The 16,376-nt window shown below is 37.0% G+C and overlaps 1 pseudogene; it reads left to right on the forward strand.

The window, feature by feature from the left end:
• The first annotated feature begins 1 nt into the window (after position 1).
• LOC105550770 lies at positions 2-1,296 on the forward strand (annotated as a pseudogene).
• The last annotated feature ends 15,080 nt before the right edge of the window (positions 1,297-16,376 follow it).

Raw genomic sequence — 16,376 nt, forward strand, 5'->3', positions numbered from 1 at the left:
GCGGCTGCGATCCGCGGCGGTCTGACTCTCTGGGGCCACGAAGCTCCTGGGGCTGGTGTAAGCTGAGCGCCCGAGGCTGGCAGCTGCGGTTGGATTTCTCACGATGTCGTGTTAGCTCCATGTCTTCCCCCTTCTTCCCGGGTCAGGTCGTCGATGTCATCTCTACCAGCCCCACTGTGGACTGCAGCGACAACCTGACCCGCCTCTGCCTTGGGCTCAGTGGCGTGTTTCTGTGTGGTGCTGCCGCCAATGCCATTCATGTCTACCTCTTGCAAACTCCAGGCTGAGAACTTCAGTCTTCTCCTCCCTTCGGAGGCAGGGTTGCTTTCTTTGACAAGACTCGCACAGGAGAATTGATTAACCGCCTCTCATCAGACACTGTGCTCCTGGGGCGCTCAGTGACTGAAAACCTCTCAGATGGGCTCAGGGCCGGGGCCCAGGCTTCTGTAGGCATCAGTATGATGGTTTTTGTCTCACGTAATCTGCCCACCTTCGTTTGGAGCGGTGCCTCCAGTGTCAATCATTGCTGTAATTTATGGACGATATCTACGGAAACTGACCAAAGTCACCCAGGATTCCCTGGCACAAGCCACTCAGCTAGCTGAGGAATGTATTGGCAGTGTAAGAACTGTTTGAGGTTTTGGGAAAGAAATGACTGAAATAGAGATATATGCCAGCAAAGTGGACCATGTGATGCCGTTAGCAAGGAAAGAGGCATTACTCTGGCTGGCTTCTTTGGAGCAACTAGGCTCTGCGGAAACCTGATTGTGCTTTCTGGCCTGTACAAAGGAGGGCTGCTGATGGGCAGTGCCCACGTGACCGTGGGTGAACCCTCTTGCTTTCTAATGTATGCTTTCTGGGTTAATATATGCTTTCTGGGGTGGAATAAGCATTGAAGTCTGAGCTCTTTCTACTCAGAGCTGATTGAAAGGACTGGGTGCCGGGGGCCGCCTCTGGGAGCTCCTGGAGACAGAGCCCAAGCTGCCTTTTAACGAGGGGGTCACCTTCAATGAGAAAAGCTTCCAGGGTGCTTTGGAGTTTAAGAACGTGCATTTTGCCTATCCGGCTCGCCCAGAGGTGCCCGTATTTCAGGATTTCAGCCTTTCCATTCCGTCAGGATCTGTCAGGGCACTGGTTGGCCCAGGTGGTTCTGGCAAATCAACAGTGCTTTCGCTCCTGCTGAGGTTGTAGGACCCTGCTTGTGCAACTATCAGTCTTGATGGTCATGACATCTGTCAGCTAAACCCAGTGTGGCTGAGATCCAAGACTGGGACAGTGAGTCAGGAACCCATCTAGTAAACCACATGAGAGACTTTAATGCAAAACAGTGTTGCAGAAACAACAACAACAACAACAACAACAACTAAGAGACTGAAGTATGTAAACCATATATCATGTTATTTGAAAAATACTTTTTTCCAGTGTGTAAAATATTGTTTTGAAATGTACCTGTTCTCAAGATCTTTTTATTCAGAGTTTTAACAATTGTAACTTTTTAAATGTCTGTAGCACCGAAGTTATTTTCAGGGTTTGCATTTTCTTGTATTGTGGAATATTTTAATTAATATAGCATGGCACCTCATTTTCTTTTGCCTGAAGACTGAAGCAATTGTCAAATGACAACTTTAAAAAGGGAATTATAAATAAAAAGCCTGATTATTTTAGGCCAGTTTACCAATCACCGTGTAATTCTTCTGGTAGTATTCTACCTAATTTAAGTTCAATTTTACTAGATAGAGTAATGGAAAATGAAAATTTAACCCTGTATTCCGATAATCCCATGAAGCAAACTGAACCATTTAACATCAGCTGGAAAGAAGGGAACATTTATATTGCCTGTCGCCTGTGTCTTCAAAGGTGTGAGAGGTGAGGAGTATGTGTTCCTCTGGGAACTATGTTTGAATATGTGCAGTTCTCAACATTTTGGCACATGAAATCCTAACAAGTTTTTAAAAGGGCAGAAACTTTATTTTTTGAACAGGAAAACCTATTTTGTGAACAGGAAGACCTAATTTTTGAATTCACGTTTGACTTCTGGGAAGCAAGGGACGAACTGTCAGGTATTATTAAGAATGAATGATTTTCTCATTTAAGTTGTTTAAAGGCATGTATTTGGAAAAATATCTGTTAGAAATTCATAATTTCAAGACAATTGAATCTATAATACTTTTGGAATTTCATTAATAAGGCTAAAATCTGAGGAACATAACTAATTTTCAGCCTTAAGACATTTCAGTTTGGAAGTCCTTGCTATTCAATAGAATAACAAGAAACCTTCAGAATGTAGCACTCTCCTGAAAAGAAGATATTAGTAAACTTTTTTATTTATGGTTATCGTTTTTATAGTCTTGAAATTACTAAAGCAATGCTGACAACCATTGAATTTGCCATATTTTTTATTCAGTGCTGTTAATGTGCTGTTGCCTGAAGAAAAAAGTGCTTTTTCTCCATTGATGAGGCTAGACCCTAAGAAGTAATTAAGTCAATGGAAATCAAATGGAAGTTTTGCCATGAACTAAGCATTTATTAGTTCCCTGATTAGACTGGAAGAAGAAACCGCTGTTTCATGACAAGCATGGAATATTATATTTTATTCTTCATAATTAGTGAATAAAATTTATAGGAATGAATGAATGTGGTGTTTTCTGAAATAGTAAACAGTACATATGTGACAATCATTTTAACAAGCTCTACTTGTGTTCTTTATAAAGTGTGATTTTCAGAAAGCAAATAAAACACAATTACAAGGTTGAATCTGAGGAAAAGAATCCTTGTGCCATGGAGGTATTTACAAAATTGCATTGCATTGTTATGTTTTATTTTCTGATACATGATGTTCAATTATATCTTTAGGTAATATTTATATCATAGATTAAAATTTATAGTGAACTTAAAAAAAGATGTATCATCAGGTTGTTTGAGGTTTTTCACTTTTTTTGATCTTGGAAATTGTAAGTATAAATTTCTCTCTTACTACTGCTTTTTGCTGTATCCCATAGGTTTTGGTATGCTGCGTTGCCATTTTCATTGGCTTCAATACATTTTTCAATTTCTTCTTAATTTCTTTGTTGAAATTCTAAGGATCATTAAAGGCTACTATGAGCAACCATAGGCCAATAAATAAGAAAACCTAGAATATAAGGATACACATAGATACAGAAAAAATCACATTATCAATTTATTCTTAAATAGGCTTTGCTAATTTGTCTCTTTTAAGAACTTTAAACTGCCAAATTCGTGAGTATGGAATTGTTCATAATAATGATGATTTAAATACAGAGGCTCTGTAATGATATTTCTTCTTTCATCAGTCCTTTTTTCTTAGTCTTACTAGTATGTAACAACTTTATTGATCTTTTCAAAGTAACATTTGTTTCACTTTGTGAATTTACTATTTACTTCCAATTTTATTTATTTCTTTCATTACCTCTGTTATTTTATTTTTTTCAAATTATGCTTCAATTTGTTTTTTTAATTGACTTTTAAACCTACGTATTTTTCCAATACAAGAAGTTAAAGTAATAAATTACTCTCTCAATTTAACTCTGCACCACAAATATGTAGGTGTGTTATAATTTTATTTTTAATTGACACATCATAATTGTGCATATTTATGTGTACATAGTGATGTTTCAATACACACAGTGTATATATTTAATTACCCTGATGAGATGACAGTAATTAGCATATCCATCATTGCAAACATCATTTCTTTGTTTTGGGAACATTCAATATCCTTTGCTAACTATTCGAAACTATATATTATTGTTACTATTGTCATACCATAGTGGTATAGAGCATTAGAACTTATTATTCCTATCTAGCTTTATTTTTGAATCTTTTAACAAATCTCTTCCTATCCCTTCCTTCCTCTTACACTTCCCAGCCTCTAGCATCCTCTGTTTTACTTTTAACTTCTATAAGATCAAAATATTTTAGCTTCCATATATGAGTGAGAAGCTGTAATGTTTACTTTTCTTTTCTTGACTCATTTCACTTACATTATATCCTCCATTTCCATGCATGTTGCTGTGAAGGACAAGATTTCCTTCTCTTTTATGGCCGAATAGTACTTCATTGTGTATGTATGTATGTATAACTTTTCTTTTCTTTTCTTTTCTTCCTTTCTTTCTTTGAGATGGAGTCTTGGTCTGGAGTGCAATGGCATGATCTTGGTTCACTGTAACGTCTGCCTCCCGGATTCAAGTGATTCTTCCACCTCAGACTCCCAAGTAGCTGGGGACATGCCACCATGCCCAGCTAATGTTTATATTTTTAGTAGAAATGGAGTTTCGCCATGTTGGCCAGGCTAGTCTTGAACTCCTGACCTCCAGTGATCTGCCCACCTTGGCCTTCCAGAGTGCTGGGATTGCAGGCGTGAGCCACCGTGCCCGCCTGATATACCACATTTTCTTTAACCATTCATCTGTTGTTGGACCCTTAGGTTGATTCCATATCTTGGCTATTGTGAATAGTGCTGAAATAAACATCTAGGTGCAGATGTTTATTCAATATACTGTTTTCCTTGACTATATTTTTTCTAAATTATCTTTTGATTTCTTTTGTGAACTATGAGTTAAATAGTTTTTCATGTTATTTACAACTATTTGGGGATTTCCTGTATATCTCATGTCATTGATTTCAAATTAAATTTTATTGTGATCAGAGAATATATTCTATAAAATCTAAAACATAAATTCATTTAAACTTACTCTTTGATTCAGCATTTGGCCTATGTTGGCGATGCTTTCAATACACAAGAAAACAATGTATATTCAGCATTTTAAGTGTAGTTTTTATAAATGTCAATAAGATCAAGGTGATTTATAATGAAGTTGAAATATTCTATAGCCATATGATTGGTTTGTCTTACTGTTCTATCAGTGATGAACAGAGGGATATTAAAATCTTTAATTATTGTCATTTATCCAATTCTCCCTTCAGTTCTGCTTACTTTCCTTCATGAATTATGAGGCTTTATTATTAAGTGGGTGTCCCTTTTGGAATATTATTGTCCTCTGATGAATTGGTTATTTCATAATTATGAAATGTCCCCATTTTCTCTTATAATGCACCCTCTTTTCCAGTCTACATTGCATTTTGCTAATACAGCCACACAAGCTTCCTAATACTTGCTGTGTATATGGTTTATCTTTTCCTATAGGTTTACTTTTCACCTATCTGTGTCTTTATGTTTAATGTATGTTTCTGGTAGACAACATTAGATGTCTAATATGACAATCTATCTTTACTTGGATAATTTAGTTCATAAATATGTTAAATGAAAGGTGTTGCCAGTTTTAAAAACTGTGCAATCTGTTTCTTAATTGTTTCTCTTCTCTTATTTTTGCTTAATTGCATTTTAAGTATTCATTTTAAATTGCATAGATGAGTTAGTTGCATTGCTTTTGTATTGAGTTAATTGTATTACAATAATCATCAACTTATGCTTAACTAATCTAAATTTTACTTACAGGTCATTTTTTACAACTTCATATATAATGTAAAAAACAACTTCATATACAACGTGAAAAATCCTTTTTCTATGTTTACATTCTCTCCAGTGATGGATAGTGATGGCTACTTTGTCAAATCAAAACACGGCAACATTTTACTAAAACGTGATCTGTGCTCTACCTATCCTATTCATTTGCACCGAGGACTTTTAGGGCAGAAAAGTATTCTGCATGATACTATACTGGTATATGCATTTGCCCAAACTCATAGAATATATGACAGCAAGAGTGAACCCTAGTGTAAACTATGGACCTAGGTGATAAGGATATGCCAATGCAGGTTCATCGGCGGTAACTAATGTGCCACTGCAGAGGAGAATGACCACAAAGGGTCAGGCTGTGCATGTGTGGACACAATGATGTCTGAGAAATCTTTGTAGGTTTCTTTCAATTTTGCTGTGAACTTACAACTGCCCTAAAAAGAAAGTCTATTAAAAACAACAACAACAACAACAACAACAACAAAAACTGATGACCATAACATTTCCTTTATTCCCCCTCTGTCTTTTGTGATTTTTTTAGTATAAATTTTTCTGTGCACATCATAAACCCCACAATAAAATGATATCTTTTTCAACTTAAATACTCAGTTTCCCTTCAATGAAATTGACAAAGTATTTCCTGTTACTCACATACTTATCATTTCTATGCTTTTAATTTCTTCTAATTTGGAGTTTAGATTTGATGTTATTTCCCTTCAGGCCAAAAAACTACCGTTAGCATGTTTTGTAGTATGGATTTGCTGGTGACAAATTAGCCCATTTAATTTTTCTGAAAATGTCTTAATTTTACATTCAACTTTGAAAGATATTTTAACAACATATAGAAACGAACCCGATGCTCTGTCATCTCCAAATACTTTAGTAGAGTGATTCTCAATCAGGGGGAGTTTTGCCCTCCACGAAACATCTGATAATATCTCAAGATATTTTTAGTTGTTAGTCGGGGGAATGGTGTGAGGAGGGTGCTACTGTCATTTAGTTATTAAAGGCAAAGCAAGTCGCTAAACATCCTACAATTCACAGGAAATGCCCACAACAAAGAATTAAATGGCCCAATGTCAAAAGCGATAGTGCCAAAGTTGAAAAACTCTGCTTTCATATATATTTTCTACAAACACAATTGTGTGTCTATATGTGTATATACAGATATATAATTCTATATATTACAAATCTATTACAGTAATATGTGTGCCCCCCCCACACACATGCAATACATGCACAACACAACAAACAAAACCAGAAAATTACTATTAACATATTCTTGCATCTAATTCTCAAGCCCCCATTAAAATTTCACCAATAGTCAGCCGGGTGCGGTGGCTCATGCCTGTAATCCCAGCACTTTGAGAGACTGAGACGGGAGGATCACAAGGTCAGGAGTTCGAGACCAACCTGGCCAACATGGTGAAACGCCATCTCTACCAAAAATACAAAAATTAGGTAGGCATGTTGGCGGGTGCCTGTAATCCCAGCTACTCTGGAGACTGAGGCAGGAGAATCACTTGAACCTGGGAGGTGGAGGTTGCAGTGAGCTGAGATGGCGCCACTGCACTCCAGCCTGGACAACAGAGTGATACTCTGTCTCAAATAAATGAAAATAAAAAAGAAAAACATATTGCATATTATGTAGAGGTAGAAGTTTCAAGAATATTATTAACTAAATTTCTGCCTACAAAATTCTACACTGAAATATTTTCCTTTTCTAATAAAAACAAGAACAGTTTACTGGTTCATAACTCAAAATGGAATCAACTAGCATATCTGCATTTATATCACAAAACAGTACAAATTCTGAACTCAATATCTCCAGTACTGCGAAACAATAACAGTATTCACTTTATTGTGTACATGTAACTAACAGTAAAGAAGAATCCCTAGAGCAGCTTCCTATATTGGATAATAGATAACAGAGAAATCTGTATTGGATAATAGATAAGAGAGAATTAACTAACTCCAGATTTGATTAAAATGATAAAATACCTCTTAAGAATGATTATATTTAAATTCTGAAATGTAAACTTTATACCATTTTACTATCATTGGAAACAAATTAATCTGAAAGTTATATCCACTGCTATTGGTGTTCTAAGGAACTGTTGCCACTCGTTAGGCAGGATCTAAGTGGCTACGCTCATTCAGCTCTGCCCCAGAAGTCCTGCATCCTTTCTGATACTTCCGTAATTAAATTACATATACCCTACATTCTCTTTCAAGAGGCTTTTATTGGCCAGGAAGATTAACCACTCCATTCTCTGTTCCCATTATAATCTATACAACTTTTTATTGCACACGTAGTTATGTACTATTATATTTTTACTTATCTATTACCTCTTATCCAACTATATACATTTTAAGAGGAAGAGAAATAACATTCTTTTTGAATCTCCGGTGTTTAGTACCATGGAGAACTCAGTGACTGGCCAATAGCAGAAACTCAACAGTAACTTAATACATCTTTGTTATATGAATGAAAGGAAAGAAGGGAGGAAGAATAACGGAAATTATTATAGTTTATGGAGTCCATTTAAGTACCATGACTTCTTTATGGCAATTTACTGTCATAACAACCTTTGAAGTACTGATTATTATCCTCATTTTACAAATAAAACAAAACAAAAGCTGATGATCAGAGAGTTTAAGCACCTTGCCTGAATTTGCAGAGTCCACCCTGTGTATTTGGGATGCAAATAATGAGTATCTCTGACTCCAGAGTGATGCTCAGGACATGACAATGTTCAGAAGGTATGTGATGCGTGCCATAGGCTCTTCCTCCTAAAACACACTTGGTTAATACCTTCACTGTGGACTATATATTAGGATCCATTATTTGCAGATGAGAAAGAAAACAATAAAATTAAGAGGAAAAAGAATCAACCTCAATGAGTGTTTTATTCACATCTATGAATCCTATTGTGCTCTTACTTGATGTGATTGTCATTTGCTGTCACACAAAATAATTATCGCTATATTACCCTTAATCATAAACATTTGATAAGCACTTTTTTTTTTTCAATAACTGTATTAGCCAGAGCGCTTTTGGTGGTAAATGCGAGACATTCAACTTGAAGGTACTTAAGCAACACAGGGAATTATTTGGCTCACATAAACTACAGAATGCCTCAATCAGAGGGAAGAGAAAATTAGAACAGTTGAGATTCTACCTCTCATTTTCTGTTATGTTCTGAACAAATTATCTCAGACTGTTTTTTGACAAGGTTAAAAGCATGATTTCAGACATTATCAGTGCATATATCCTCATACCTATCTAAGGAGAAAGGGAAAAAATTCCAGCTTTTAGCTTCATTTTGTAAAACCCTGGGGGAGTTTCAAATTGGATTGGATTAGGTCATATGCTCAAAGCTAGGCCAGTCATTGTAGCTAAAGAATTAGGTACAATGATTGGACAAGCCCTGGTCAGGTGGCATCATTAAATCAATTAACTGTGTAACTGTGGAGTTGGCTTCACGGGAAAAGATGCTCGCTCCTGTTCTGACCTCAGGGTTGGAGTATGAGAAGTGTATGTAAATTGAAGAATTCAGGACACTTTTCTCGGAATAAATGGGAAGAGTTTAGGGAGAGCAACACACAGACACACAGACACACACATGGGAGGTTACGCCTTCTCTCTCTTTCTAGTCTTTCATCTTGACTATCATTAAGTGCATACTGAACGTCATCATCTCTGGACTTTAGTGAATGCCAAGGGTAAAGAACTGACCTTGGGCTGGACACGGTGGCTCAGGCCTGCAATCCCAGCACTTTGGGAGGCCGAGGCCGGCAGATCATGAGGTCAGGAGATCGAGACCATCCTGGCTAACATGGTGAAACCCCGTGTCTACTAAAAATACAAAAAAATTAGCCGGGAGTGGTGGCGGGCACCTGTAGTCGCAGCTGTTCAGGAGGCTGAGGCAGGAGAATGGCGTGAACCCAGGAGGCAGAGCTTGCGGAGATCGCGTCACTGCACTCCAGCCTGGGCGACAGAGTGAGACTCCGTCTCAAAAAAAAAAAACAACAAAAAAAAAAACTGACCTTCTTTGGGTTATTCACGATCTTTATTCTGCAAAAGTTTGAGGTGCCATTATTTATGCCTTTTACTCTTGAAGAGAAGAAGATATTCATGTTATGGACAACGATGTAAACTTTAACTACATAAAATGATGGATGAGATGGTTGAAATGGTATTTCATCAGTTCTAAGTCACAACTCAGACACCTGATTAAATCTAATATTTGATACATTGCTGTTGGCCAAGTAGCAGCCATGGCACATTGTCACTTCAGTTGATGGTGTGCATGGTTAATACTACAAGTGCTGGGCTCAACTGTCGTAGAAGATATCTTCAAAATAGGTTACACTATGGTTCAGCATGAAAACAAAAAAAAATGTTGTCTTTGCAGAAAGTTACTAGAACACAGAGGTGATGCATGCATTTGATGTTTTTGAAACAAATATTTAGCATCTAAAGAATGAACTCCATTCTGTTTTTTTTCTTTTGGAACAAAAACCAAGTGTTTTAGAAGACCTAAGATAGCAGGATTCCCACAAGTAGATGAAGCTATGCTAGGTTACTGATTCAGGTACAATGCAACTAATGGGGGGAGAGATTGCTAGATGTCTTGAAAGAGACAAAAGAAATTCAAGAACACATGAATCTTAAATGACTAAATTATGTAGAATTATTATGAAGATATCACGTCAAACCTCGCCAGGAATGTTCGTTAGTGTACATGAAGTAATAATACATCTGACAACTGATGGAGTCTTTGATGTCAATAAAATACAGTAATAGGAGAAACTGATATTTACTTCATAGAAGTTACTTTGGCAACATTGTGAAGTAGCAAGATTATTACACTAGTAATCAGACTACTTAAATTTTAATCCTTGGTGCTATCACCACCTAATTGTGCTGTCTAGGGAAAGTCAGTTACAGACTTAGGTCTTCATTTATACGATAAAGATTTTGGACTAGATTATGTCAGAAGTCAGTCTCAAACATGAAGTCACATGATTCTAGATGAACTAAAGAATGTAAAAGTGATTTATGATTTCTTCATTTTAAGAATGATGGTTTGGAAATACTGTAACTTTAGCTTGGTGGTTGGTCATTTCCAGAGGCCAGTATAATATCTTTACTTTCAGTTCTGGAATAATTTATCTAGATCACATACCTAATGTTTCCAGTTGAGATAGATTTAGCATGCAAAACAGGCCACGTTGTGTATTTTTTTAACATTCAAAGTGCTTGGTATTTTGATTAGGGTTTATAGATTCAGACAGATTAGTGAGGCAGTAAACAGGAGAAAAATGCTAAAGAATAGCTAATCAAGTGAGTGGGAAACAAATAGCCAATTACTACAGACTAGGGTTATAATTCAAAAGTATGTGAAGCGTTATCGTTTTGATGCAGTGCTTTTAGACCAAATGTAACTAGAACAGACAAATGGTTGCACACTAGCACACTCAAGAATATGGTCATTAAGAACCTAAGATTTTCTAATAACAGATGGTAATCTTTCTCTGGGGCCACAGGCAGTTTCACTGCTTATTTATTGAAAATGTGGTGCAGTATTTTAAAAAGTCAAGCACAAGCATTTTATTGTATTGGGTTCTTAGGGTCTGAGAACCTGAAGGTCACTTGAGTTAGTATAATCCTTTCCCCATCTTTAATAATGATATAAACTAAATTATCACAAATTCTTTCTACTGAAAAAATGCTGAGACAAAAATAGACAAATGAATTCCATTATCTCTTATGATAGCATTTCCTGAAGCATATTTTTTAAAGTTAGTATGATGCCAACTTTTCAAGAGAACTTATACCCCTTCATTATTAATTTACAAGAAAAAAATTATAAAATATTAGAACTGGCAGGAAGACTAACAATCATGCACTCAATGTTTGATTTTAGAAATCAAGCAAGGTAATACAAAAAGCTTACATATTCACCCCCATATAACTACTTGATGACAAACTGGATGTGGAACCCAGATCTTTTAATTTTTACTTTAATAATTTACTAATATTTTCACACTTTTCATTTACTTTAAAACCAAAATAATCTCTAGCAATTGATTATGCCACTCCTTTACCATCCAGTCATTTGACTAGAACTTCCTAAAACTTATTAGAAAAAAAAACATTAAACGACAGAAGGAAAATCTCGATGACTCTCAGGCGGAATAAATACAAAGACAATCACATCAATGGTGAATCTCGGTAAAGCTGGTGAAATCAAAATCAAAGAGAAAATAATAGAAGCAGCCAGAAATAAGCCTCTCCTTTCACAAAGAAAAAAGAAAGCAGTAATAAAACTAATCAACTTCTCAATAGTAAAACAAAATTGAAATCAGAATGCAATGGTTTAACATCTTCAAAGTGTGAAAGAAAATAACACCTAATCTTAAAGCTCATGTGATATTAAAACATCTCTCCAATGTGAAAGGAAAATAAAGGTGTTTCTAGACAATCAGAAAAGAATGAGAAAGTTTGTTTCTAGAAAACTTATAGTAAAGGCCGGGCACGGTGGCTCATTCCTGTAATCCCAGCACTTTGGGAGGCCGAGGTGGGTGGATCACGAGGTCAGGAGATTGAGACCATCCTGGCTAACACAATGAAACCCCGTCTCTACTAAAAATACAAAAAATTAGCTGGGTGTGGTGGTGAGCGCCTGCAGTCCCAGCTACTGGGGAGGCTGAGGCAGGAGAATGGCATGAACCCAGGAGGTGGAGCTTACAGTGAGCCGAGATCACACCACTGCACTCCAGCCTGTGTGACAGAGCGAGACTCCGTCTCAAAAATAAAAATAAAAAAAGAATCACTAGAATCCAGCTCTCAGGCTCCCTCTGCATTTCTTGGCACCACTCAAGGACAATTATATTCTTGACAATAAGACTTAGCTCCTTAAACTTCCTAGAGAAACAATGACAGTATGCATTTAAATTATAATCTTGGACAATAGAATAGACTTTCACTGTCAGTATTATCCAGTTATAATCTAACTGTAGCAGCGGCTAAGCCGAGACGTGTTTATGCATTGCATGATATTTGAGTGTTGAGTGCGAATGAGTTGGATTCTTGACCTTTTGCTGGTGGGAACTTTCTTATCTCTGTTTTCCCAAGACTAACCTGTGCAGTGTAGCAGCACTTCCTTTGCCGCAAAGTAATTATCTTCCTGTGGCATCTCTGATCAATTCCATAATCTCTAGGCATCATGTGCCACTGTGTCATAAGGTGACAAAAGCCGTCAGAGCACAGGAGGACAGGACTGTTGTCATCACTGAATCCACCAGGTTAGAATGGGAAGATGGGAGGCAAAAATAACACTAAATAACTGGTTATAAAAATACCTTAAAATTTTTTTACAGTTGAGTGATTGGACTACTTATTTGATGCATTTGAAATCATTGATTAAATACAGAGATGCCCATAAACTGAGACAATAGAAATTAGAGAAGTTTAATTACAGTAAATTAAGAAAAAACACTGAAGCAGAGACAACGGATGGTCAAAGATGAAAATGATAATTCAAAAGTATCAAGAACGTTAGAGGAAAACTAAGAAATGAAGCCAGTTCACACAGACAATACAATTCCTTCTATTTTCTTTTTTTTTTTTTTTGAGATGGAGTCTCACTCTGTCCCCCAGGCTAGAGTGCAGTGGCGCAATCTGGGCTCACTGCAAGCTCCATCTCCTGAGTTCACACCATTCTCCTGCCTCAGCCTGCGAGAAGCTGGGACTACAGGTGCCCACCAACATGCCCAACTAATTTTTTTTTTTTTTTTTTGTATTTTTAGTAGAGATGGAGTTTCATGGTGTTAACCAGGATGGTCTGGATCTCCTGACCTCGTGATCCACCCACTTCGGCCTCCCAAAGTGCTGAGATTACAGGCGTGAGCCACCGTGCCCGGCCAATTTCTTCTATTTCTTTCACTGTTTTATTTATTTGTTTATTTATTTTTCTATCCTTAAAGTTTGTCAGGAATGTCTTCTTGCGTCCACCTTTGTTTTTCTGTGGGGTGTGTGTTTGTGTTTTTTTCCTCAATCCTTCCTTGGTTTCTTTCATGATTTGATTCCAGTTGGAGAATACTCCCTGATTTAAGAATATTTTAAGTGTTTCCCAATTATTATCATAGGACTATTAATAGCATTGCCAATTAATAGTTTAAAACCATTTCTCAAATATAACAAATTTAGCCTTTTTATGGCAAAATTAGCATGTATTCATTCAACAAATAAATCATAATAATTTTGCAAATATCAGTATGTACCAGATAATGGGCTGCAGAACATATTTTCATACTTTACACAAAATGAAGTTATTTTACACTTATTGAAAAATATTTTATGGGGTACTTATAGACTTTTTATGAGGACTATAATCCTGAATATAATTTTATTTCATTCATATTTTTCTTTGTTCATACGAGATATTTATTTTACAGGAAATGTGACAATTAGAACCTGTTGCTGAAGCTAAAAAGAAAAATGACAGTTTTATTTTATGATGAAGATTAATAGCACAAATGAGTTCATACCCGACCTCAAAGCAATTCTGTTTTATGAAAGTCGGACTTACTAAGCTTGAAAAGCTTCTTCCGTTGGTGTTTAACACATGGAAACGGTAATCATTTAGCTGCACCCTAGTAATTTTAGCCAAAAATATTCCCACCCTATTCTGGAGATAAAATAAATTTGAGTTAACATCAGGGTTCAACTATTCTTTCATAGTTGTGCGTTTTTATTAGGGACAGTAGAACTTCATCCTTAAAACAGCTTCAGGGCTCTTCTATCAGCAGCACGATTTATAACCAGCTATTTAGGAAATAATTTTGCTTTTGTATACTATTTGTTATAGTTTGATTTACTCACCATTTGTTTGCAACAAGACTAGTTGTACAGTTGGGTTAGATTTCTTATCATAGAAGTTTCAAGTTATCAGCATATGATATAAAAAGATGAAACCTGCGTGGCACAGTGGCTCACGCCTCTAATCCCAACACTTTGGGAGGCCGAGGCGGGTGGATCACGAGATCAGGAGATGGAGACCATCCTGGCTAACACGGTGAAACCCCGTCTCTACTAAAAATACAAACAAGACTCTCTCTCAAAAAAAAAAAAAAAAAAGAAAAGAAAAAGAAACCTTACTGATTTTTTTTTCATAAACTTTGGATGCTTCACTTAGTATAATTATGACTCTGGGTAGTGGTACAAATTGGGATAAAAGATAAGTTTCTAAGAAACTAGATTTTTTTTTTTTTTTTTTTTTTTTTTGAGACGTTGTCTCGCGGGCTGGAGTGCAGTGGCCGATCTCGGCTCACTGCAAGCTCCGCCTTCCGGGTTCACGCCATTCTCCTGCCTCAGCCTTCCGAGTAGCTGGGACTGCAAGCGCCCGCCACTGCGCCCGGCTAATTTTTTTTTTTTTTTTTTTTTTTTTTTTTTAGAGGGGGGGTTTCACCCTGTTAGCCAGGACGGTCTCCATCTCCTGACCTCGTGATCCACCCACCTCGGCCGCCCAAAGTGCTGGGATTACAGTCATGAACTACCACACCTGACCAGAAACTAGCTTTTTTTATATTTAACAAAAGCCGGCTTCGATAATAGCATACTTGCAGTTCATACAAGATCAAAATTTAAAGGAACAAAAAACAACAACAACAACAGTAAAACCTTCTTAAGACAACAAAATGTTTTGTAAAGGGTATTTCATTTTCAGCCTGGCCTTACCTCTAAGAAGCGTTTTGCATGAAACTTGTGCGTGAATTCTCATTCCAAGAACGTAAGAAGAAATAAATGAGCAAAACAGAAATGAGCACAAAAAAAACAAAAACAAAAAAACAACCAGTTATGTTCTTGGAATTCTCATTTGCTCAAATAAATCAAATAAATGAGCAAAACAGAACATGGGGGTGGATTTCCCCCTTGCTGTTGGTGGGAAAATGAGTGAATTCTCACAAGATCTGATGGCTTCAGAATGTGGCACTTCCCCCCTTCCTCACTCTCTCCCCTGCCACAGTGTAAGACGTGCCTTGCTTCCCCTTTGCCTTCCACCATGATTAGAAGTTTGCGGAGGCCTCCCCAGCCATGCAGAACTGAGTCAATTAAACCTCTTTTCTTTATCAATTACCAAGTCTCAGGTAGTTTACAGCAGTGTGAAAACACACTAACACATCCCAGTTCATTCTTATTTAAACTTTGACACAATTTTCGAGGGAGTGTATAAGAGAAGAACAATTGTGTGTCTGGATATACATCCTTTCTCCACGTTAAAATTTTCAGATTCTTCTCTATATGGTTATTTGCTCAATTGGTTATACATCTACAATTTATTACAATTTTTGAGTAATTACGGCAGACTAGTCAGACATGGTTTCTCTTCTTTTAACTCCTGAAAACCACACAAAAGGCGGGGCGCGGGGACTCACGCCTGTAATCCCAGCACTTTGGGCGTCTAGTTTCTGGTCGGGTGCGGTGGCTCACCAGTGTAATCCCAGCACTTCGGGAGGCCGAGGTGGCATATCACGAGGTCAGAAGATCGAGACCATCCTAGCTAACACGGTGAAACCCCTTCTCTACTAAAAATACCAAAAAACAAACAAACAAACAAAAATTAGCCGGCGTGGTGGCGGGCGCCTGTAGTCCCAGCCAAGATCGCGCCACTGCACTCGAGCCTGGGGGCACAGCGAGACTCCGTCAAAAAATAAATAAATAAATAAATGAAAAAAAATCACACACAAAAATGGCACATAGTCGACCAAGAAATAAACTGCAAAAGACAATGGGAACAGAGCAGATGAGAGACTCAGAGTAGCGACCGAGCAACAAGCAGAACTTTTTTTTTTTTTTTTTTTTTTTTTG

Source organism: Mandrillus leucophaeus, unplaced genomic scaffold (genome assembly GCF_000951045.1).
Source record: "Mandrillus leucophaeus isolate KB7577 unplaced genomic scaffold, Mleu.le_1.0 Scaffold498, whole genome shotgun sequence".
NCBI lineage: Eukaryota > Metazoa > Chordata > Mammalia > Primates > Cercopithecidae > Mandrillus > Mandrillus leucophaeus.